The sequence below is a fragment of the Rhinatrema bivittatum genome, chromosome 1, assembly GCF_901001135.1.
Source record: "Rhinatrema bivittatum chromosome 1, aRhiBiv1.1, whole genome shotgun sequence".
Taxonomy (NCBI): domain Eukaryota; kingdom Metazoa; phylum Chordata; class Amphibia; order Gymnophiona; family Rhinatrematidae; genus Rhinatrema; species Rhinatrema bivittatum.
In genome coordinates this window covers 810,652,835-810,676,988 of record NC_042615.1, presented here as the reverse complement: position 1 = coordinate 810,676,988, position 24,154 = coordinate 810,652,835, and the positions used below count along the sequence as shown (strand labels likewise).

The 24,154-nt window shown below is 45.6% G+C and overlaps 1 long non-coding RNA gene across 1 annotated transcript; it reads left to right on the top strand.

The window, feature by feature from the left end:
* The first annotated feature begins 306 nt into the window (after positions 1-306).
* Positions 307-4,065, top strand: LOC115082376. The gene is made up of 3 exons (XR_003854156.1): positions 307-388; positions 3,618-3,656; positions 3,883-4,065. It is a non-coding gene; the product is annotated as an uncharacterized LOC115082376 (long non-coding RNA).
* The last annotated feature ends 20,089 nt before the right edge of the window (positions 4,066-24,154 follow it).

Sequence of the window (24,154 nt, the reverse complement as noted above, 5' to 3'; positions counted from 1 at the left end):
GCGAGTCCCGGGGTCTGCGCGTGCCGGTAGGCCTATTGAACATAGGCGCACTGGCGCGCAGGGCCCTGCTCGCCTAAATCCGCCCGGATTTAGGCGGTTTTAGGCGAGCAGGGCTCTGAAAATCCGCCCCTTTGTTTACAAGAGTGTCACTGTGTTAAATGTAATCTAGTGTTTTGAGTAAAGTTATGTATTAGCTGTGTTTTTTTTTCTATTTCACAAGTAATCAATAAGGACACATCTGACATGATATGGAAGGGGATTTGGTGTGAAACAGAAACCAGCACAGCATGCACATTGGCAGGGAATGCCAGACAGCTGCCCTGCTCTACCAAAGCCAGCATCTCTGCAAGAGAATTTGCTGGCTTTTGTAGAGGAGCAACCTTGCCAGGTAACTAAATGCAAATGCATTAGGTATCTAATTAGTCTAATAAAATGGTATCGCCGCCATCTTGGCTGGTAACCTGTATATCTATGGATTTAAGCAGACTCTTAGTATGACCATTTTCTTTTTATGTTGACTAAAGAAAAGTATAAGTGCTTTTATCTCCAAAGGGATCGGGAGAAAAAAACCTAGCGCAGCCAGTAGATGGCACAAAGCGTCTTTATTGTAAACGAGGAAACGTCTGAGCAGTAGGGTTTTGGCGTTGCTTGCTCTGTGTGTTGCCTCTGTATTACTCTCTAGTTGCTATGGAGGCTGATATGTATTAGTTTCAGAGAAACAGGAAGGTAGTTAAGGAGCCCAAGATTCATCTGGTCCACCCAATTTACTTCTTGTTCCATTGCCATAGACCCCAGTTGATGTCTGACTTGCCTTCGTGTCTTTACGACTAGGGATCCTCTCTGCCTATCTCGTGCTTTCTTGAATTCCGTTGCAGTTTCTGTCTCCATCACCACTCTGGGAGGCCATTCCCTATTACCTCTGCCTTCCTAAACCTTTTCCTGGAAACCCCATAGCCGTGGGATAAACCTGCATACTCCGAAGGCTTAGTATACGCACATTTCTCTTCTGCATATTCATCGTGGGTATCCTGATGACTCACCTGGCTGTGTGGGATCCTCAGGCCAGGTTTGGGAAGCCCTGACCTAAAAGCTCATTTACCTCTTGGATCAGGATAAGCTTTTCAAATCGCCTCAGTTTCCTGAGAAGATGGCATGGGTTGACATTGATGAGTGAAGGCTTTCCTAAATTTTGGGGGTACCAGGAACCCTACGGCGGTCACTTAACGTTATTGACAGCAGTACCACACATCCTCTTGGAGTACGTACTGGCGAAAAAAAAAATACAGAGTTACAAACAACTGGCAGGTACAAAAAAATAAACTTTTCATTGTATAAACCCCAAGCGTAATATAAATAAGAATATTTACAATGTGCATGTCTGCCTTCAATTCTCACCCCAGCCACAGCTCATCATTTCTGGGTTTGTCTTGGCTGCCACGCACGCTTGTATAAGCTGAATGGCAGAGAAAGCGTGAGACAGTTATTCCCACTAGCATTCGATACCGGGTCAGCGGGGGCAGTCTCCTAGGACATAGAATTAATTTGCCGTGTCGTTACCATATTCAGAAGCATAAAAGTAGCAGGTAAAAGACCAGCCCCCCCCCCCCCCCCCAAGCCTTAACTAATGCTATTTAAATGGAAGAGGGGGAGAGAAGAGCCAGGACCCAGAAGATGAGCCGTCAGCAAGAGATGAACCCAAAAGAAATCCTTGCGGGCCACTCCACCCAGGCAGGTCCCACCACGACGAGGGCCACCGTCTCAGCTGAACTCTTAAATGGGTAGGGAGGTGGTGGCAGTATCTGATACTTAATTCCAGATTGACTCTTTTCCATTAACTCGCTCCCCTGCCCCCTAGCCTCATTGCTTTTAAGTCTGGCCACGAACTGCTTACGTGCCCCGCTGCATTTATTCCTTCTGCTGTGCTGTCCAGAGTAACCGAGCCTGCTTATCTTCCTGCATTTTCTCTGTAGGGTTTGTCTTATCTTCAAGGTCACCCAGTGTTCCCAGCCTGGGCCTAGCCATGATGCCAGCCGCAGAGCCCAGGATCGTCCTAGCAGTGACATTGCAAAAGAAAGCTCATCGGCCTTTTCAGTTCCTACCTGCTGTCCCATTTTCAGTTCCTACCTGCTGTCCCCACTCTGTATTGCTGAAAAGGCTATGAAAGTTTCCCGATCCCTGCTTGGGCCATTCCTCCTGCCTTCCAGTGTCTCGCTTGCAGTGCACTGCACCGGTTAATGCATTTTTGGGGACTGATTTATTAAAGTGATCGAAAGGGAAAATGCTTTTTACAAATCAGGTCTATTTTGTGGAGGAAACAAACTGAGGGACTGGAGAATCAACAATGCCAAACTCTTCAGGCTCGTCCTCTTATTTGCCACTTTTTTCCTTTTCTTCTTTTACACACATTCATATATTTATTTATCTTTTCCTAAAACTCCAATAAACCTTCCTGGGTAAAAATAACCAAATAAAGAATTGTATGCGATCAAATTGTGCAAATTGTGATCAGAAGGCCCCCTCATCCCTGCAGGTCGGCTGGCAGATGGACCCCCCAGACCCCCCCTGCCTCGTGCCAGGCAACGAGGTGAACGGGGACTGTGGAGCTGTAAGCCTGGCTAGGAGCCCCTGGGTATGACATAAAGTCAGAGTGGCCAGATTTTTCATCTCCATGCAGAGAGTGGGTACGACTGGTCAGCTTCTCAAGGGTACATTTCTGAACCAAAACTCCCTAATGTTGTAATCGCCAAGCAAGTCAGGGAATGCATTCTGCAGCGGGTACAGCTCAACATGCGCGGCAGAGAAAGAAGTAAGGTTATTGTTCATGAAAGCAGCAGTGTGCAAAGAGGCTAGAGTCATCTCGGGCTAAGGGAAGCAGCTTCCAATGTATTTATTTATTTATTTTTACTGAATCTAACCTTGCTGCATGCAGTTAAAAAAAAACAGTGAGAAGGAAACTGAAATAAGCACGGCAAGGAGGAAGCATGAGGCAAGAGAAGAGCCTTACAACCCAAGTCGTCAAGGACAATCTGAGCAATGCCTTTGTACCCCACTCCCTTCGGGCAGTGACTCTCCCGCTAAGGTGGCCTCTAGGATTATGGGGTTTCTGGGAGCCACTAAGTCCACAGAAGAGGGGCTACGAGAGGAAAAGTTTGCTTGCCTTCCGGTTGGGTCTTCCAAAACCAGGAAACAAGGGACTGAAACCCACCCAACCAGTCTCCCAGGGGTAGAGAGGGAAGGCAGACACTTTGAAAGTATAATACTCAGCAAAATCAAATGTAAACTTAAAGGAAACAGTTTAACAGTTTGTCTACCAAGAAAATAACGTAAGTTGGTAGTTTGAAGTTTACAAAAGAAACATTTAAGGCAGAAAGTATTATTTTACAATAGAAAATAGTATTAAAGGACTTTTTTGTTTCCTATATCACCCTTCCACTTAGGATTTCTTATCCCTTGTCTGGTACCGGTACCTGCTAATAGGGAACTCTTTTCAGATAAGCATAATTGAGATATCAATACCTTATATGGTAAAAGAGTCATATATATATATATATATATATATAGACTCATTCCAAAGTTAGTTATAAAAGACAATGATCCTTTCAAAACTCTTTCCTCAGGTGTTCAGGCTGATCCTCAGGTGTAATGCAACAAAGAAGGTAAATATGTTTGTTGGTTTTTAATTTTTCTCTTTAATGTTCTCTTTGCTTCACTGAGAAAAAAAATACCAGAAGTAGCACAGTTTCCTTATTTTCACTCCTATGCAGTGTGTAAATATGTAGCTTTCTCAAATTATTACCATATTATGTTGGCCTTAGCTGTCCTGTAGTCCTTCCAGACCGGTTCCTATTTTCCTCGCTGCAGCTCTCCCTTTGTCTTTTCCAGGTGCCGGATGCAGGTGGCTGAAGGCCGTCTGTCTCTTCTCTCCATCTCCTGGAGCAGGTGTTTGAAGTCCGATCTTTAAATAAATCACTATCCGCGACCCCCTCTTCCGAAGATGTGCTTAAATAATATTTCTAAATGCAGTGTCTTATTGAACTGGTCTAACTTGATGTGTAAAATAAAGGATAATCGGTCCCACCATAGACTCACTAAAAGAGGGAAAATGATTTGCTTTCTTAAGTGAACAACAGCTTAAGCTTACTTATAGTTCCTCTCCTCTGCTATGTGACTGTTCTCAGAGGTTTTGAATTTAAAGCGGACCCAGAAATATCTAGTCCTGTTTCCTATGAAACGCTGAATAGTCACTTAAATTGCACAGCCACTCTCAGACCAGAATCTGAGCTAAGTAGAGGGTGGTCCATGGGAAAGCAGCCTGCCTCAGGCGATAGTTTGACAAGATGAACGAGCGAGTGGATCGGAATAGGAAGGCAAAATAAAGCCGGAACAGTGCACACAGGGCGACGCCACATCGCCAGACAGACAGACAGACAGTCGGCAGACAGACAGCAAGGGGCTATGGCCTCCTCCAGAGAGCGAGGCACTGGTATTGGAGGTGGGCTACCTTTCCATGGTCCACCCTGTACTTGTGCTGTAAGAACTTCAACAACAGTCCATGAACTCTCAGGTTCTGTCAGTTTATGTCGCAAACGTTCACAGTGAGGTCAACCCGAAAAGTTTATTTACACTTTTCAGTTAACAAGTAAAGAACATTAGCACAGCGTTTTTAATGCACGTCAGTTTCTCATCCTCGGTACATTTTCTCACTACAACAGTCTAACTGAACTAAGCCAATGAAAATCTCCGCGTCTTGGCTGCAATTTTAAATAACTGTAACTATACTTATGAAAAATAGGCGCGCCTATTTTGCATAGGCCGCCAGCGCACACAAAGCCCCGGGATGCGCATAAGTCCCGGGGCTTGCTAAAATGGGCGGTCCGGGGGGGCGTGTCTGGGGGCCTGGCCAGCCGGGGTGCGCGAGTTACGCGTGTCTGTCTTGCTAGATCCGGGTATATATTTATCTTAAAATCAAGAAAAGTGACTGAACGATTACAGAAAAACAATTTTAATATCCAGTCCCGATAAGATTCCAATAGGAACGCAACAATTAGAGTTGCTGGGGTAATTATATCTTTTTGGGTTGTTTCCAGTAAATTAGTGAGATCCAACGACGGCATCTCCACAGGGATTATGGTGTCGAGTCCATTTTTGATCTGATGGCACTTTTATTTGATTGAGGAATATAATACACTCTAGACATTAAAGGCAGCGTCATCTCAGGAATCTTAAAGACTTCCAACAGATATTTTTTCCACATATCCTTTGGAGTTATTGTATGAGCTTTTGGAAAATTAATGACTCGAAGATTTTTCCCTCTCATTTGATTCTCCAGCTATTCAAGCTTGTTAGTTAAAACTTGGTTACCTTGCTGGGATTCAGAAATTTTCCCAATTTCCAGTTTGAGATTTAGGCAGTCTTTTTTATTATTGGAACTCTCACTTTCAACCAGCTTTAGACGGTGGTCTAACAGGCCAACAGTGGTAATCACAGGGCTTATTTGTTTAGAAATTTTTTTTTTTCAGTTCCCATATCGATTTCAAGGTATTATATATAATGCAGGTCTTACCAGTTCTGGAGATTCGATTCTGGTATTTCCTAAATAGTTGCTCTCAAATTGCCCCACTGCGGCAGCTCTGGCACATTCCCCGGGATCTCTATGGGCTCCGTAGACCTCCAGCTCCTCCTCCGAAGCCTCACCAAGCTGAGACTGAGCACATCGATTTTCGACCACGTCCGTGGTCTCCGGCTCTCGAGTCATCGAGGCATCTCTGGTCTCGGCTGGATTTCCTGCTGCACTGGGGAAAAAGATGGTCATAAGCTCAGGTAGGTGGCCGAGTTCTTCTTCCTCTCGGCGTTCCCTCCAGTGAGCCGCCTCCCGGTGCCCTAGATCCCCCGCAGCACATGGGCGTCCATTGGACCTGTAACCGATAATACCAGGGAATCAGATGCAACAAGATGCTCCCTTGCATGGCGTTTCCTGCCGGAGTGGGGCATCTTGAAAGGGAAAAAGAAATGCGGTCCGTGCAGACTTCTTGCGCTGTTCAGATTAGTCGGCCATCTTGATCCCACCTCTCACCTGCCCCATTTTCTGATTCATAAGAACATAAGAAATTGCCACGTTGGGTCAGACCATCAAGCCCAGCATCCTGTTTCCAACAGAGGCCAAACCAGGCCACAAGAACCTGGCAATTACCCAAACACTAAGAAGATCCCATGCTACTGATGCCAGTAATAGCAGTGGCTATTCACTAACAGGCCTATACAGTACATTGCGCTCCGACGGAGTGCACTGTTAGCCTGCTCTTGGACGCGCGTTTTCCCTTACCCCTTATTCAGTAAGGGGAGAAAAGCACGCGTCCAACCTGCGGCACCTAATAGCGCCCTCAACATGCAAATGCATGTTGATGGCCCTATTAGGTATTCCTGTGCGATTCAGAAAGCAAAATGTGCAGCCAAGCCGCACATTTTACTTTCAGAAATTAGCGCCTACCCAAAGGTAGGCGCTAGTTTCTGCCAGCACCGGGAAAGTGCACAGAAAAGCAGTAAAAACTGCTTTTCTGTGCACCCTCCGACTTAATTTCATGGCGAAATTAAGTCGGAGGTCCCGAAGAGTAAAAAAAGGTAAAAAAAAAAAAAAATTTGAATTCGGCTGTCAGCGGGCTCAAGAACTGACGCCGGCAAAATTGAGCGTCGGCTGTCAAACCCGCTGACAGCCACCGCTCCTGTCAAAAAGGAGGCGCTAGGGACGCGCTAGTGTCCCTAGCGCCTCCTTTTGCCGGGTCTACCGCCGGACATAATTTAAATACTGCATCCTGCGCACCGGCGAGTGGCCAGTGCGCGTGCTGGGAGAGCGGGCGTTTGCCCGCTCTCCCGCGGACTATACTGTATCGGCCCGTAAGTAAACTTCGGAGACAGTTTTTAAAGTTTGTATCACTGAAGGGACCTGAGTGTTTTTTTGGTGGGCCCGGGACAGAGAATGAATGGGGGGGGGGAGGGGGGAACAGCAACTGTTCGCACAGGGCAGCAAAAAAGCTAGCACCGGCCCTGCAATTATGTTAAAGTCACCCCCCCTCCCACTATGAGAGCATATCCCTCCCAACGTAACAACAGTGTAACTAGAGAAGAAAAGAGTTTGTGGGAGTATCTATTTGGGGCATAGACATTGGCAAAAGCTAGTTTTTTTCCCATACAATGAGCCTGCTAAAAAGAGAAACCTGTCGTTCAAGTACAAAAGGAGTAGACTTATGGAAAAGTATGGCCACTCTCCTTTGGCGGGTAGAATAGGAGGAAAAAAAAACATTGCCCTACCCAATCTCTACATAATTTAGCATGTTCAATATCATCCGAGTGCGCTTCCTGTAGAAACGCTATAGCAGTTGCCCGCTTCCTCAGATCTGTTAAAATTTTCTTCCGTTTGATTGGAGAATGCAACCCATCTACATTAAGAGAACATAACAGTACATCGGCCATGAGGGAAACAAAACAGATCCTATTCAGCGATCAAATATATAATACAGAGGCGAGCCCCCCAGCCTATGTTCCCCCCTACAGGTATACCGTCTGCCAGGACCCAAAATAGCAAAAGATTCACAACAGGTGCAACCAAAGAAAGGCCCATTGGTTCTCCATACACACCCAAGCAGAAAGGAGGCAAGCCTAGCAGCCACATCCACTGATACACACTCAAAACCCACACCAACTGGATCATGCACCCATACATTCAAGCATTCACACAACCAAAGCAACTCAACAAGGTTCCCCATGAAACCCTGAGTCCTTGTAGAAAGCACCACACAAATGGCCAACGCCAAGTTGTTTCTGCTCTCTGCGCCGAGCTCAGAGTATCCTCCCCACAAGGCTCCCGGGATCACCCCTGTAATTACGATGCGTAGAAAACTACTGCAGTGATGAAAAGAAAAGAAACCAAACAGTTACTGCCCAAAGCAATGCCAAACCGGATCATAAGTCAACGGCGAGCCGTCGACACCGATAAGTAGGACATCAGGAAGCAGAGTCCGCCCGCAGTGTAAGGTAAACAGCTCTGAAGAACAATACTGCAGAGGCGCAGGCACTCAGCATATCCCCTTCATCACGCGGGAACAACAACAAAAAAAAAATGTCAAAAACGGGGGATGAGTGCGCAGAAGCATGCCGGCTGAGAACCCAGAGCAGGCAGTCAGTGTAGCTAAATATGGCAACCGGCAGAAGTGCTAGGCCACACCTAATGGCGCATTAGTCCTTGAGAGAATCGCTTCATGTGCGGTAGTAAATAATTTTGTGTCCCCATGGTGGAACGCTTTCAGTCGAGCAGGAAACCGGAGTGAGAAACCTCACCCCCAAGCTGAAATAGCTGAGAACAATAGAGGGAAAATTCCCTTCTAGAAGCTTGCACCTTGGCATAAAAATCAGGAAAAAGCAGAAGTCTGGAAGTTCCATATTTGAGATCCGAGGCTTTGCGAAATACTGACAGGAGATTAGTTTTGCCTGTTCGGTTTAGATACCTGACAGTGACTTTTTGGCGCGGCCTGTTTGCATCCAGCCTGCCTGCGCCGAGGCAACGCGCTCGCTCTGCGATGATTTTCCTATCCCCTGTGGGAAGATGAAGCGCCTCAGGCAGCCAGTGGTCACAAAATGTAAGCAGCTCCTCTCATAAGGCTAAGGGAAAAAGGGGAGGTGTCGGGGAAAGGAGCAGGCCTTTGCTGCACAGTTTCCTTTTAATTTTTTTTTTTTTTAAACTTTTGGGGGCAAGAACTGCCTCAGAAGGTGGCGAGGGTCTCCAAAGATCCCCTGGGGGTTTTTTTTTTGCTAGATTGGTGAGGGTTGGGTTTTTTTTTTTTTGTGCCTCAGGTCCATTGCACAATTAGACCGCGTTCTCTGATGCATTTTTTTTTGTCCAGCATTTGTGCCAGATTAATAAATTGTACCGCGATACTGCCATGATAGTTTGTTGGGAAAGGCTCTCAATATTGCAGAGATGCCCCCTCCATGAAATTTGGACCCTCCCGCGATAAACTTTCACAGCTTGGTAAATCTTCCTATCAGGCACCTTATTCAGGAACTTAAATTTAGAGGCCCTGCTCTTTTTAGATATCAGCCCCTAGGTTCCTAAACGTAGGTGCCTTAAGAGATGGTGGGGCCAAAGGCAGAATTAGGGCAAGGGAATGGGGTTAGGGACTCTGCATTGATTTCCAGCTCTGGGTGCCCAGCTTAGGACATCCCTAGCCCTGGCCTCAGTTTAAGGCACCAAAATTTAGGATTCTATATTCAGAAAAATATTTCAGGTGCTTATATTCTCTGATTATAGGCTCTCAGCTTGAGTATCTAACTTGGGCACCTCTACTGAGATACTCTGCCCTCATCTGAATGTTGGGATCCGTATGATTTATTCTTATATTATGCTTAGGGCATGTTTATTGATGAACCCCCCCCCCCCCGTTTTTGAGTGTAACGTGCTTGAGTGCTGGTTTTACCAGCAGCAAGGCATGATCCAAACTGAAATTGCATTATATTACTTCAGCCCAATGTCTGCAACGGCACTCGAATTCCATCTGAGAGAGTTGTGAAAATGTTTAAGATAAGGAGCTGGACATCACGAGTATGATGTGAATCTGGGAGAACCTTAGTGGGAACTGTAGGGAACGAGGTGGAAAAGAGAGGTGACGAGAGAGGTCACGGGAATGGAAATCAGCTCAAGAGGCCATCCAGTTCTTCCCTCTGCCTCCAGGCAAGCTCAGCCATCCTAGCTAGTCGTGCTTGTGAAATCCTACCGTGATGGACCCTACACCACCTCCTTTGCAGTGCTTTAGCACCCTTACCGTCCTGAAGAAGTTGTTTGCATGTCTATCTGGCTGTGCACTAAGAGTAACAGAGCGTCACCATCTGTTCTTCATCTCTCAGATTGTAAGGATGCGGTTAAAATAAACTCCGTCCCCATTGTTTTATCCTGACTGAAAGCTCTCCTTTAATACGCAGCACGCGTAACGAGATACTGAATCGTTAAATGCCTGCGTGTACTCTCCTCCCTTACACAGCACTGTTTCTCTTCACTTCAGCTGAGCCTGCTTCTTTCCTCTCCTCTTGCTCATTCCCTCCATCCTTTCCTCTCCTCCCCTCCCTCTTTGAAAGTTCCTCTCTTCTTCCGTCTCTTCCACATTTTGGTATTTCTTCCCTGGATGAGCTCAATCCCTTTTCCCCTCAACCCTCTCTCTCTCTTCATCCCCATTTCTCAATTTGTCACCTCCCTTCCCTTCCCATCCCTCTCATCTCTCCCCTGTTACCCTTCTTTCATCTCTCCTTCCTTACATCCCTCTCCAGCCTTTCCCCTTCCTATCATTCCCTCTAAATCGCCAGCTTTCTCCCTCCATCCCCCATCTCTTTCCTCCTTTCCCCAGCCCTTCTTCTCTCCCCCTACTTCTCCATCTATCTAAATCAGTTACGTTTCTCTCTCTCTCTTCACCTCTCTTTCTTCTCCACCTCATTCATTCCCTATTCTCTTCCCTCAGCTTGGTCCTTGGTCCTTTTCCTTCCTCTTCCCTATTTGATCTTCCTCTTGTTTCCCCACCAGATCAATCTCTGCTCCTCTCCTCACAACTCAAGCCCCTAGTTCGCTCTCCCTCCCTTCTCTCAACGTTTTGAGCAGGGACTGCCCACCTCTTGTCAATGGAAGTTTCTGTGGTATTTGCGAATGTACAGGAGCCAGGTCCCGGATGCAGAAGTCTTGGCAGCTGGGTGAGTCCGTCTGCAAATGAAGGTGAGGGCCTGGTCCTTAGAGGCCACTTTTAAAATTCAGTTTGGGAGCCAGGAAATCCTGGGTCCTACCCTGGATGATGTCCAAGCAGGGAGCACAAGCTCTTTGAAATGAACAATCACATTTTTGCTGTATGGTAACAAAAGGATGAAACTCAGACCTGCTTTCGAATTCTCCATTTCTGAGGGCAATGAAAAGTTGTCTCTGCTGCCTGCAATGGAGCAGTCCAACTGCGGGTGCCCTGTAAGAGAGAGGATGGACATCAAGCTCAATGCCTCCCCCGAGTGCTTTAGAAATCAGATATTTATTCAGCCTGATTGAAAATATGAGAAATATTTAGATCTGGCCATGGGTCCTCATATGCACTGTAGGGTTTGTGTCTAGAACTGCAGTCCTTTCCTGTAGACTGAACAGAATGGTTTCGTTTTTTCCTCTAAGGAATTACAGTAACCTGCACTGAGATTCAATAGTCGGAGGGAACTTCTCAGGGAAACCCAGTAACTGTGCATTGCTGGACCCCATCACTAGGTGGCACCCCTAAATTTCTTGTTCTAGCCGAGCATGCTGTCATCTAGCTATAGTGGGAATAAACCTGTGCTTATCTTACCTCTGTCTCTCATTCCCGATTCGGTTCGGTTCTTTTGGGCCTATTATAGGGGGTGTGACAGGGAAGAGTCGGATGTTTTAGTAAAAGCTCTTGATTGAGAGACAGAGGTGGTTTGTTAGCCATTAGATCTGCTATTTTTTTGGGGGGGGGTTTATTGGCCAGGTTCTCTGGTTTGATGTGAGAGTTGTGAAGGGGATGGCCTGGGCTTTTCCCTGTCATTGCTTTGGGACTGGGTGAGGAGGGTCACTGTATTATGGAGACCTTGTGATTTTATTATTTTGTAAGATATATTTTATGTTATCTCTGTTTTGTTTGTCATCCACCCTGGATGTTTCTCAGAAGGGTACAAGTATAAGTAAATATATAAATAAACAAAAATACAAAAAACCCCCAAAAAACAGAAGAGCTTGACATTCCCCACAGGTATCAGAAGAAGAGGAGATCAATCATCAGTGCTTCGAAATATGGATAGTGAATAGATACAAAGGCTAAGAAGAAAATAAATGTCTGAACGGGAAAGCTTCTTCAGCTCAAGTCAACCCTGTAATGTATTGAAAAGATATTAGATGGCATGTGCCATTAACTTAGAAGAAATATGGTCCAGAATGTACATGTTAACTTATTAGGATAATTACTGTATGTAGCCTGGGAGAATGAAGCGTTTGTGGTACCAGGCAAAATGTGAAATATAAGGCTTAAGAACAACATGGCTGCAGTCAGAGACGGATTTAGGAGTTTACCACCTCCTAGGCACTGTTGTTGCTGTTGTGCACTCCCCCCCCCCCCCCAGGTAAGGTCAGACAACAGGGAGCAGGCGGTGTTAGGCACAATCCCATGGTTTGCTGCAGCCACTCAGGCATAGATTCTATGGCAAAAACTGGAAAAATTCCAAGCACATTGGCAAACTTTTCTTTCCATCTTTTATATTATAAAAATAAAATAATTTGCCATCCTTGTTTGTGTCTGTATAATTTTTTTTTTTTATTGGGTGAGGAAAAGGGAAGTTAAGTATCAGTACAGGAAGGAGATCTCGGGGATGGGCGGAAGAGAAGGGGAGGATGAGAGGACCAGGAATGGGGTGAGGAGAAGGTGAAAGGACTGGAGATAGGAGGGAGGAGTATGAGAAGGAAAGAGGGCTGGGGATGGGGGAGGAGAGGTAGAAAGGACTGGGGATGGGGAGTATGAGAAGGAAAGAGGGCTGGGGATGGGGGAGGAGAGGTAGAAAGGACTGGGGATAGGAGGGAGGAGTATGAGAAGGAAAGAGGGCTGGGGATGGGGAGGAGAGAAGTAGATAGGGAGAAGAAAGGAGGTCCTGGGATTGAGAAAGGGGGAAGGGAGTAGGACAGGTTAGGGGGTGGGTTGCAGGATCTGGGGGATAGAATCTGAGATCAAGGGAGGGAGAACTGAACTGCAGTGAGGAGGGGGGGGGGGGGGGGGGAGGTGTCCCTACTGTGCCCTGGCCCTTCTCCCACTATCAGCTCCTCCCTATCCTCTCAGTCTGACACACACACACCAGCATCGATCGTTTCTCTCTCACACACACACAAACACTTCTCCCTCCACCCCCATCTGATCCACTCTCATCCCTCAGCCTCTCTTATTGATAAATCCAGGCCTGCCTTTACACCAAGTAACACAAAGATCCCTTGGGCCACTGTAGGACGCACTTCTGTCTCCTCTCCACCAGGCAGCAGGTTTTATCTGCTTGCCTTACCACCTTGTTTTGTACTTTTACCTGTATGTCTCGCCTTCCATGGTATGCAAAATGCAAGGGCCTGTCTCTTGCTATAAATAATCACGTGTTGATTTGATTACATTTCCGCCATCACACCATGGAACAGGCACCTCGGCTGCTTCCTGATTCACGGCACAGAGGCAACACCTAAAGAGAGAGTGGCACACAGAGGTTGTGTTAGTGCTGCCCTGCATAACAAGACGTCAACGTCAGCAGCACAACGCCGGCTTTTTACAGCGGAGGGATTGCTATTAAAAGCCAATTATAAAAGGTGGTGTACGTTGACTTCAGAGCGATACTAATTAAGTAAGCAAAACTCTTGACAGCAAACAAATTGAATGGGTGAGGTCTGACAGCAGCAGATGGCGCAGCGGCATACTAATAAGGAGCAGCCGAGGCAGCGAAGGTAGACAAAGCATGCAACAGGTGCTGCCCGCTCCGCCGAGCGCTCCAGGGAAAAACAAAGCACAATGCACAGAAGGTGCTTATCTAGTCCTGGTTTCTGCAGGGTGTGAAACCCAGGGCCTTATACCCTGCACCCTTATCAGCAGCACTGAGGTTGTGGGGTTTAGGAAAGGGGAGCGACGGAGATGGTAACACATCTGGAAGCCTAACTGTAAGCAAGTGTAACCCCCCTCCTCCCGTGTCCTCCCTATGAAGGTGGGGGGGGGGGGGGAAGCAGCGGGTGTAGAGCCGTTTCCGGACCAGTGGAAGCACTAAGCGGACTAAGCGGCCACCTAGAGTGCCACGGTTTTGGGGTTAGAGACGATGGTGTCTCCTTCCTCCCAGGTGTGGGCAGGAAGACCACGAGGCCATTGCTGGAAGATGCAGACTGCGACAGGGGCCCCCACGATGGAAAGGAGGAGGCCCCAGAGCAACATCGGCCACGCAGGCCGAGAAGAGCAGGAGGTGGAGCAGTATTCACTGCATGGGCAAACGTGGGGTGGGGGCTAGGCAGAGCAGAGTCAGCCCACAGCACAGAAGAAATCAAAAGGCAGAGTAGTCTGGGCCCCAGCCCTGAAGAAAGAGTCATCCTGTCACTGAGGGATCTGAAGGAGGAAGTTGCTACCTCCCTTGTGCTTCCAGACAGGGTGTTAGTGAAGTGAGAGGAAGTGTGTGACTGAGCCTGTGTGAAAGAGGGAGCATGTATGTGTGTGAGAGAGAGAGAGAGAGCGCTAGAGACGGAATGTGAGTGAGCCTGTGTGAAAGAGAGCATGTATGTGTGTGAGAGAGAGAGAGAGGGAATGTGAGTGAGCCTGTGTGAAAGAGAGAGCATGTATGTGTGTGAGAGAGAGAGAGGGAATGTGAGTGAGCCTGTGTGAAAGAGAGAGCATGTATGTGTGTGCGTGTGTGAGAGAGAGAGAGCGCTAGAGACGGAATGTGAGTGAGCCTGTGTGAAAGAGAGCATGTATGTGTGTGAGAGAGAGAGAGAGGGAATGTGAGTGAACCTGTGTGAAAGAGAGAGCATGTATGTGTGTGGTTAAGAGAGGGAGTGTGAGTGAGCATGTGTGAGAATGTTTATGTATGACTGAGCATGTATGAATGTATGACTGAGCATGTATGAGAGGAAGTGTGAAAGGGCATGTGTGAGAGAGGGAGAATGTGTAAGTGTGTATGTGATGGAAAGGAGAAAGTTTGCGTACAATAACCCCTCTCCTTCCCCAACTAATCCATGACTATCTCAGGGCACCTGGAAATCAAAAGTTACCAGATCTGGAGTGTGAGAGATTTTTTTAAAAATCCTTATTAGTTTTAATTATTAATTGTTATTTAATGTGTCTGCTGTTTTGAAATACTTTATTGGTGTTTGGTGAATTACAATTTGATCTGAGTTTTTAATTATTGGATGTTATTATATTCACTAGCTTTTTTTTATTAGTATGGTTTCATTGAGGTTTTATATTTTTTTATTTAATGGTTTTATGAGGAGTGGTAATTTTTCTATTTCAGTACTTTATAAATGATACCACTGCAATGAGTGAAATAATACCCCAAACCAAAATCACTCAGTGTAACACATGTCACCGAGAATCAATTATAAGTAAAAGTATAAATACATGAGTGTATGTTATGCAGAGTGCAAGAAAAGGCTGCAAGTTTGTACTGTTTGGACGAAAAGTCTCCTTCTGATACAGAATAGTTAAGTTTTAATTGCAAAGTAAAAATTAAAAAAAATATTTATACTGCACCATTTCGAATGGAAACACAGTGATTAGAATAAGGGATCGATGCTGAAGAAAGTTTAAATTCAAGTGAGCCGCTGATGAGTGATTCCACACTACATAACATACACTCATGTATTTATACTTTTATTTATAACTGATTCATGGTGACGTGTATTACATTGAGTGATTTCAATGTGGGCAATGTTTCTATTTCTCCAGAAACTGGCGTGTTGCAGTTAACAGTTCAGCTGATGTCTGCAAGATTTTATTTCTAATTTATGGTCTCTTTATTTTGTATTTGGTGAATGTCTGTCTGTGTCTTGTACGTGTGACAGAGGTGAGGTATACCGCTAGCATATAGTTTCGGGGTAGGGTTCTATAGCAACTAGGCTTGTTCTGTATTCCTAATAAGAGGTGTATTGGTGTTTTAGGGCCTGGTGTAATATTTGAGGCATTGCCTTTTCACAGGTAGAGTTGTTGGCAGTTAGTGCTGTTGTGGTAGGAGAAGTTTACTATATTGTAATTGTAATTCAATTTACTCCTGGCTTTCTGAGGGCCCAGCCCAAAATCAGGATGTATTACAATGGGCCTCACACCATATGGGTTCCAAGTGTCTACTAAAAAAAACATTTCAGGGTTTTCTGGTTGGTACCACAGCATATAAATATATTATACATATTGTAAGTGATATTTTTACCTCAGAAAACTGAACTTTGGATGTCCTATTCCATGTAAAATCTGTTATAAATACATAAATTGTAATTTTGCGTGTGTTTGCGAGGGTGAGGTGGGGGTGTGAGGAACAAGCCTGTATGGTTCACCTAGGGCGCCTAATACCCTTGGCCGGCTCTGGAAAAGATTAGCTTCTAGGTCCTTGGGGACTGTACACGTGGGCCCTGACGAAAACAGTCTCCACCTCCTGAATGGTGTTCCAACGGCAAACCTTTCTGAAATTAAACGTCTTCCATGTTGACGATCTGGCAAACAGTGCATGAGATCTGTTTCTCCCATTTACGCACCCCAAAGCCACACAAACAAGATCCCCTTTGCTTCTCTACTGCAGGATCTCCTAATGGGCAAGTCTGGGAGCTTCCCCTTGGACCCGGGGGCAGGCTCCTCGCCTCTTCCTTTGGTTTAAGCCGTGTGAGCGTGCAGACGTCTGAATGAGGCAGAACCTTTCCGGCACCGGGTCACACTGACTGGAAGAGTCAGAACGAAACTCTTGCTAACTTCAGCAGGCAGCTGCATGGTTTCCCAGATCCCTTCTGGCAAGCCAACTGGAAACCTCTCGCGCCGGGATATGAGCATTTTTTCCCCTCCCCGGAACAAGCCTAAGAGCAGGAGCCACCATCCGCACCATTGGGAAGCTCTTGCTCCTTCTCAGTCCATGACCTTAGGACTCGGGATGGAAAGTTTTGAACTTGCTTCACCCTCCTCAGCTCTCCGAGGGTCGGAGTCTATTTAAAAGGTAAGATGGTTTTCTCCGGAGTTTGTAAATCCCATGGGTAGAATACCACAGCTTAGCTGACCCCCCCCCCCCCATTGCGCACCGTGAGATGGCAGCCCCCACATCCGAGGGATGACATCTAAAAGAAATGGTCCCTGGTGCTTCTCCAGGGACCATTTCTCCAGGTATCCATTGACTCCCCCCCCCTCCCCATTTCTGGGGAGGGGGGGGGAGTCAATGGATACCCTCACTCTCCCACCCCCCTTCCGCTGCCCCCTGAGGCGGCCAAACATTTCGAATTTTAAAGAATGCCCTGAAGTTGGTTCCCCCACCCTAAAACCCTTCCCTGTCGTAAAAAAAAATAAATGCTGCAACCTTCTTGGTTCCCCCCTGCCCGGCTCCACACTCTGGAGCACTTTACTGTGCTGGTGGTCCTAGTATAGAAGGCTGCAGTGCCCCTTATGCTTCAGGGCTGACGCCATTTCCAAAATGGCGCCTGCCAGCCTCAAGCATCCCACCAGCTGCACCGGCCCCTTTAAGACGTGAGCCTGGGAGCTTCAACAGCCCGATGCTCCCGGGGAAAGTTAGCTACACCTTGCACATTTTAAGGCAAGCCATATGATTTGATTTCCATGTGCATGACCTGGTTTGCCTGCACTTCCATGCCAATCAGGCCATTTAAATACCTGCACTGGGTCAGGTTTGTGGCGTGAAAGATAACATGCAGTATTTGAAATATCACATATTATCTGTGCAATAAGGCATTTACTGTGCGGTAAACACTATTTACCATATGATAAATGCTGTTTTACTGCAGAGTAGAGCTTTAGTGCAGTTTAATAAATGACCTCCCCCCTCCAAATAGGGAATGATTGGAACCCTGCACTGTGTCTGCAACTACTCCCCTGCATAAAACAGTCTCTGCTGCCTTGTAACTTACTGCATGATAGAGAGAAAATGAACTGACTGAACCTCTACATCCTGGAACTCTCCAGAAAACTCTGGAGCGTTCTCTAGTGGTCCTTAAAAGTCACAAACGAGTCTGATTTTCAGGATATCCACAATGAATATGCAGGCGATAAGATCTGCATGCACTGCCTCCATTGTAACTATGCAGATGTATCTCATGCATATTCTTTGTGATATCCTGAAAACCTGGCCTGTTTGTGGCTCCTGGGGACTGGAATTGGTCACCCTTGTTCTACAGTTTACAGCACGTTTCATCCTGACAACCTCCCAAAGGGGTGCTCTTGAAAATGAATCCTACCAATGTCTTACTCCACAAAAACAAAACATGTTCTGTCTAAAGGGGACACATTAAATTAGTGAGGAACGTAAAAGGGTTTCTAGAGACAAACCTCTGCTAACCTCAGTCAAGCTTCCAGTGAACGCTGGGTCCTTCGAAGGCTGTGATATTTTTTATTGGACTCCGATACGAATTATCGAAAGCAGATGCTGTATGCGAGTTTGGAGATGTGGTCACATCTGAAGAGAATGCAGACCCTCAATATCAAACCCAGCCTGGGGGGAAAGCTCTCCGCTTGGATGCGGTCTGGCACTGCCCAAAGTACTGCAGGAATAAAAACTTTTAAGTTTCACCACTGTCCATACAACAAAATGGAATTTTACTTCACATTTGGACCCTTGGCCTGTATTTTCATAGAAAGAGAGAGATGCTGAACATCTTACAAAGCTGCAATGCGTGACTGATTTATCTCCTGTGTCAAGCACATTGTTCATCTCTGCCTCTGTTAAAGAATGAAATCTTGTCTCAGCAATTACAGAAGAGACAAGACAATGCAGACCTGCTGTGTGTACCTGAGAGGAGTCACAGATCTGAAGTTTCAGCCAAGCTCAGAAGTACTTGGCAACCCAGACTCCAGTCCCGAAAGGAGACCTCATCTGATCCAAGTCAACTGCCACATGGCAGAAGGTGGGCCCTCCTGGGGAAGGTGGGGAGCGGGTCAAGCAGTCAAAAGGAGGAAAGAAGAACCAGTCAGAAGTTGACTCCTGTCCCTATGTTCATTTCCATGATGCTACTGAATATGCATATGCTATCTCTTAAAATCAGCTGGAACTCTAGAGAGGCTAAGGGCTGGAGTAAGAGGGTTCCATGGACACCAGCAAGGAGCTGTCCGAGTCATTGCTTCCAGCTCCGCCCTGCATCTAAAGTGCCAGATGAGATCCAGGGTTCTGGAGCATTGCTTGGAGGAGCATCTCAAGCCCTGTTATTTTAGCTAGACCTGGAACTTGCCTGTTTCTTCTCAAGGAACTAGGTGAATCCTCTGCCTTCATCCAGGTGCAGAGACCCACAGTCTGCTTCCTGGTGATGGAGACAGTGTTTGGGACTTCTAGCACAGCTCAAGAGACAAGAATCTGCAAAGTGGTGAGGCCGAGAGGATTACATTTCTGGGCTTTGTCTAAGGGATACATGTTAAGCATGTATTATAAGTTTGTAAGATCACTAAGTTATTGGTGTTTGTACTGGTAACCTAATGCCATGCAAACAAATCTCTATTCTGAGGCAAACGAGTGTGAGTTCCTGGGCTGATCAGGGTAAAATAAGTGTTAATTTTTTATGCACTGCTAGTTCTCATAGGGGTAAATTTTAAAACATACGCATGGGCGTGCATGGGTGTACATGTGCACGCGCTACCCAGCGTGCACACGTTCGCCCGATTTTATAACATGCGCATGCGTCCCCAGATTGCCCCTTTTTTAAAGCCCCGGGACTTACACGCGTCCTGGGGCCTTTATAAAATAGGCCCAGCGTGCATAACCTGATTTACGCGTGTGGAGCTTTTAAAATCCGGCCCATAGGGAGGAGGAAGAGGGCAATATCCAGACTGCAGCCGATGCTTTAAAAAAAAATCCTTATAGGAACACCATAACGCTGATTCCTCTGATAACTACTACCAGGGTACGTGCTAGGTAAAGAGGGGGTGAGGGAATTTAATTTCATTTAACAAACCTTTTCAGCTATCACCCATAGCGTTGAAATCCGATACAGCAAGGAGAAGGAGGGCGATGGGTGTCGGAAGAGAAGGGAAGGGACGTTGGGACTTGGAGAAGGCAGAAGGGTTAGGGAAGCGCATGATGCATGTCAAGGTGAAAGGAAAGGAAGAGAGGATGACAGGAGCCCGGGAACAGTTGCTGAGGCAGAAAAAATGAGTGAAAAAATGAGTGAAAGGAGAAATGTTGTAATGAAGGAAAATCAAGATCGGAATATAATAATAATAATATCTATAATTAGAATTAGGAAGCATGGCCATTTCACATACAAGTAAATGTGTGCTGTGAATAAAGGCTCAGAGGATACAGGATATAGTATGTGCATATAGTAATTGCAGGCCGGGTGTCACACGTAAAACAAATATCGCTGACTTTTTTTTGCTCAGTAGACTCAGTCAATGACAACTGTGGGAATAGCTTACACGTGACATGAGCATAGGATTTGGTGCGAGAGGTAACAGTGTTGGAGCCACTTGGCAACAGTGGTCACAACATGATCAAATTTGACTTAATAACTGGAGGGAGGGCACTAAAGAAATCTACTACAACAGCATTTAACTTTCAAAAAGGTGACTGATAAAATGAGGAAAATTATTAGGAAAAAAATTGAAAAGAGCAACTGCAAAGGTTAAGAGTTTAGATCAGGCATGGACGATGTTTAAACATGCCATCTTGGAAGCTCAGACCAGATGTATTCCATGCTTTAGAAAAGATGGAAGGAAGACTAGATGACTACCGGCATTGTTAAAAGGTAGGTGAGAAATGCTTTAATAGCTAAAAGAACATTTTGTGAATTGCAAGCTGGTTAAAAGACAGGAAACAGAGAATAGGATTAAATGGTCAGTTTTCACAGTGGAAAAGGTAAACAGTGGAGTGCCTCAGGGATCTGTACTTGGACCGGTGCTTTTAAAAATATTTATAAATGATCTTGAAAGGGGTATGACGAGTGAGGTGACCAGATTTGCGGATGAATCAAAATTATGTAGACTAGTTAAATCTTAAGTGGATTGTGATGAATTGCAGGAGGACCTTGCGAGACTGGAAGATTGGGCTTCCAAATGGCAGATGAAATTTAATGTGGAAAGTGCAAAGTGATACATATAGGGGAAAAATGACCCTTGCTGTAGTCACACAATGTTAGGTTCTATCTTAGGAGTTAACCATCCAGGAAAGAGATCTAGGCATCATAGTGGATAATACATTGAAATAGTTGACCCAGTGTGCTGTGGCGATCAAAAAAGCAAACAATGTTAGGAATTATTAAGAAGGGAATGGAAAATAAAACGGAGGATGTCATAATGCTTGTGTATCGCTTCAGGGGGAGACCACACCTTGAATACTGTGTGCAGTTCTGTTCATCGCATCTCGAAAAGGATATAGCTGCATTGGAGAAAGTGCAGAGAATGGTGACCAAAATGATAAGGAGCATGGAATGGCTCCCCTATGAGGAAAGGCTAAAGAAGTTAGGGCTGTTCAGTTTGGAAAAGAGATGGCTGAGGGGGGATATGATAGAAGGCTACAAAATTATGAAAGGATATGAACAAGTTAATGTAAATCAGTTATTTACTCTTTTAGATAATAGAAGGACCAGGGGGCACTCCATGAAGTTACATAGAAACATAGAAACATAGAAATGACGGCAGAAGAAGACCAAATGGCCCATCCAGTCTGCCCAGCAAGCTTCACACATTTTTTCTCTCATACTTATCTGTTTCTCTTAGCTCTTGGTTCTATTTCCCTTCCACCCCCACCTTTAATGTAGAGAGCAGTGATGGAGCTGCATCCAAGTGAAATATCTAGCTTGATTCGTTAAGGGTAGTAGCCGCCGCAATAAGCAAGCTACACCCATGCTTATTTGTTTTACCCAGACTATGTTATACAGCCCTTATTGGTTGTTTTTCTTCTCCCCTGCCATTGAAGCAGGGAGCTATGCTGGATATGCGTGAAGTATCAGTCTTCTCCCATGCTGTTGAAGCAGAGAGCCATGCTGGATGTGCATCGAAAGTGAAGTATCAGGCACATTTGGTTTGGGGTAGTAACCCGCCGTAACAAGCCAGCTACTCCCCGCTTTGTGAGTGCGAACCCTTTTTTCTTCTCCCCTGCCGTTGAAGCAGAGAGCTCTGCTGGATGTGTGAAGTATCAGTTTTTCTTCTCCCCTGCCGTTGAATCAGAGAACTATGCTGTATATGCATTGAAAGTGAAGTATCAGGCTTTTTTGATTTGGGGTAGTAACCGCCGTAACAAGCCAGCTACTCCCCTCTTTGTGAGTGTGAATCCTTTTTTCCACATTTCCTCTTGTTGTTGAAGCTTAGAGCGATGTTGGAGTCACAGTAAGCATGTGTATGTTTATTTAATAAGGGTATTGACTCCAGGCAGTAGCCATCATTCTGGCGAGTCACCCACTCTTCATTGGCAGCATCTTGACTTTATGGATCCACAGTGTTTATCCCACGCCCCTTTGAAGTCCTTCACAGTTCTGGTCTTCACCACATCCTCCGGAAGGGCATTCCAGGCATCCACCACTCTCTCCGTGAAGAAATACTTCCTGACATTGGTTCTGAATCTTCCTCCCTGGAGCTTCAAATCGTGACCCCTGGTTCTGCTGATTTTTTTCCTATGAAAAGGTTTGTCGTTGTCTTTTGATCATTAACACCTTTCAAGTATCTGAAAGTCTGTATCATATCACCTCTGCTCCTCCTTTCCTCCAGGGTATACATATTTAGATTCTTCAATCTCTCCTCGTACGTCATCCGATAAAGATCCTCCACCTTCCTGGTCGCCCTTCTCTGTACCGCCTCCATCTTGTCTTTGTCTTTTTGAAGATACGGTCTCTAGAACTGAACACAGTACTCCAGGTGAGGCCTCACCAAGGACCTGTACAAGGGAATAATCACTTCCCTTTTCTTACTCGATATTCCTCTCTCTATGCAGCCCAACATTCTTCTGGCTTTAGCTATCGCCTTGTCGCATTGTTTCGCCGATTTCAGATCATTAGACACCATCACCCCAAGGTCCCTCTCCTGCTCCGTGCACATCAGCCTTTCCCCCCCCCCCATCGAATACAGTTCATTCGGATTTCCACTCCCCATATGCATGACTTTGCACTTCTTGGCATTGAATCTCAGCTGCCATATCTTCGACCACTCTTCCAGTTTCCTTAGATCCCGTCTCATTCTCTCCACTCCTTCCGGCGTGTCCACTCTGTTGCAGATCTTAGTGTCATCCGCAAAAAGACAAACCTTACCTTCTATCCCGTCCGCAATGTCGCTCACAAAGATATTGAACAGGACCGGTCCCAACACCGATCCTTGCGGTACACCACTTAAAACCGCTCTCTCTTCAGAGAAGGTTCCATTTACCATCACACATTGTCTTCTGTCCGTCAACCAATTTGCAATCCAGGTCACCACCTCGGCACCTTAGCAAGTAGTTTATTTAAAACAAATCAAAGAAAATTATTTTTCACTCAGCGCATAGTTAAGCTCTGGAATTCATTGCCAGAGGATGTGATTATAGCAGTTAGTGAAACTGGGTTTAAAAAAGGTTTGGATAAGTTCCTAGAGGAAAAATCCATAAACTGCTATTATGGTAATTAATAAGCAATAGTAGCTTGTGATTTATCTAATGTTTGGGTACTTGTGACTTGGATTGGCCACTGTTGGAAACAGGATACTGGGCTGCATGGACTCTTGGTCTGACCCAGTTTGGCATATCTTACGTACTTACGTTCTTTTGTTCTAAATGGAAAAGAGATCCAAATGAAGAAAACAGGAAACAGCAAAAGCACTGGCAAGTTAAATGCAAAGCATTGATAAGGAAGGCAAAGACAGATTTAAAAAAAAAAAAAAAAAGCAAGCCATGGAAGCAAAAACTCATAATAAAAGCTTTTTCAGGTACATTCAAGGTTAAAAGCCTGAGAGGGAGTCAACTGGACCATTAGATGATCAAGGGGTAAAAGGAACACTTAGGGATGACAAAGCCATAGCAGAGAAACAAATTAATTCTTTGCTTCAGTATTCACTGAGGAAGATGTAAGAGAGATACCCATGCTAGAAATGATATTCAAAGGTGATGATTCAGAGGAACTGCAACAAATATCAGTGAACCTGGAGGAAATACTAGGGTAAGTTGACAAACTAAAGAGTATCAAATCACCTGGACCAGATGTTATACATCCCAGAGTGCTGAAAGAAATGAGAAATTAAATTGCAGACTAGTGCTATTGGAAATTTGTAAACTATCAGAAACATCGTCTATGGTACCTGAAGAGTGGAGAGTTGCTAATGTAATGCCAATTTTTTTAAATGGGATCAAGGGGTGAGCCAGGAAACTACAGACCAGTGAGTCTGATGTCTGAGCCAGGCAAAATGGTAGAAACTATAATAAATTGCATAGTTTAATGGGACAAAGCCAACATGGATTTAGCCAAGGGAAGTCTTGCCTC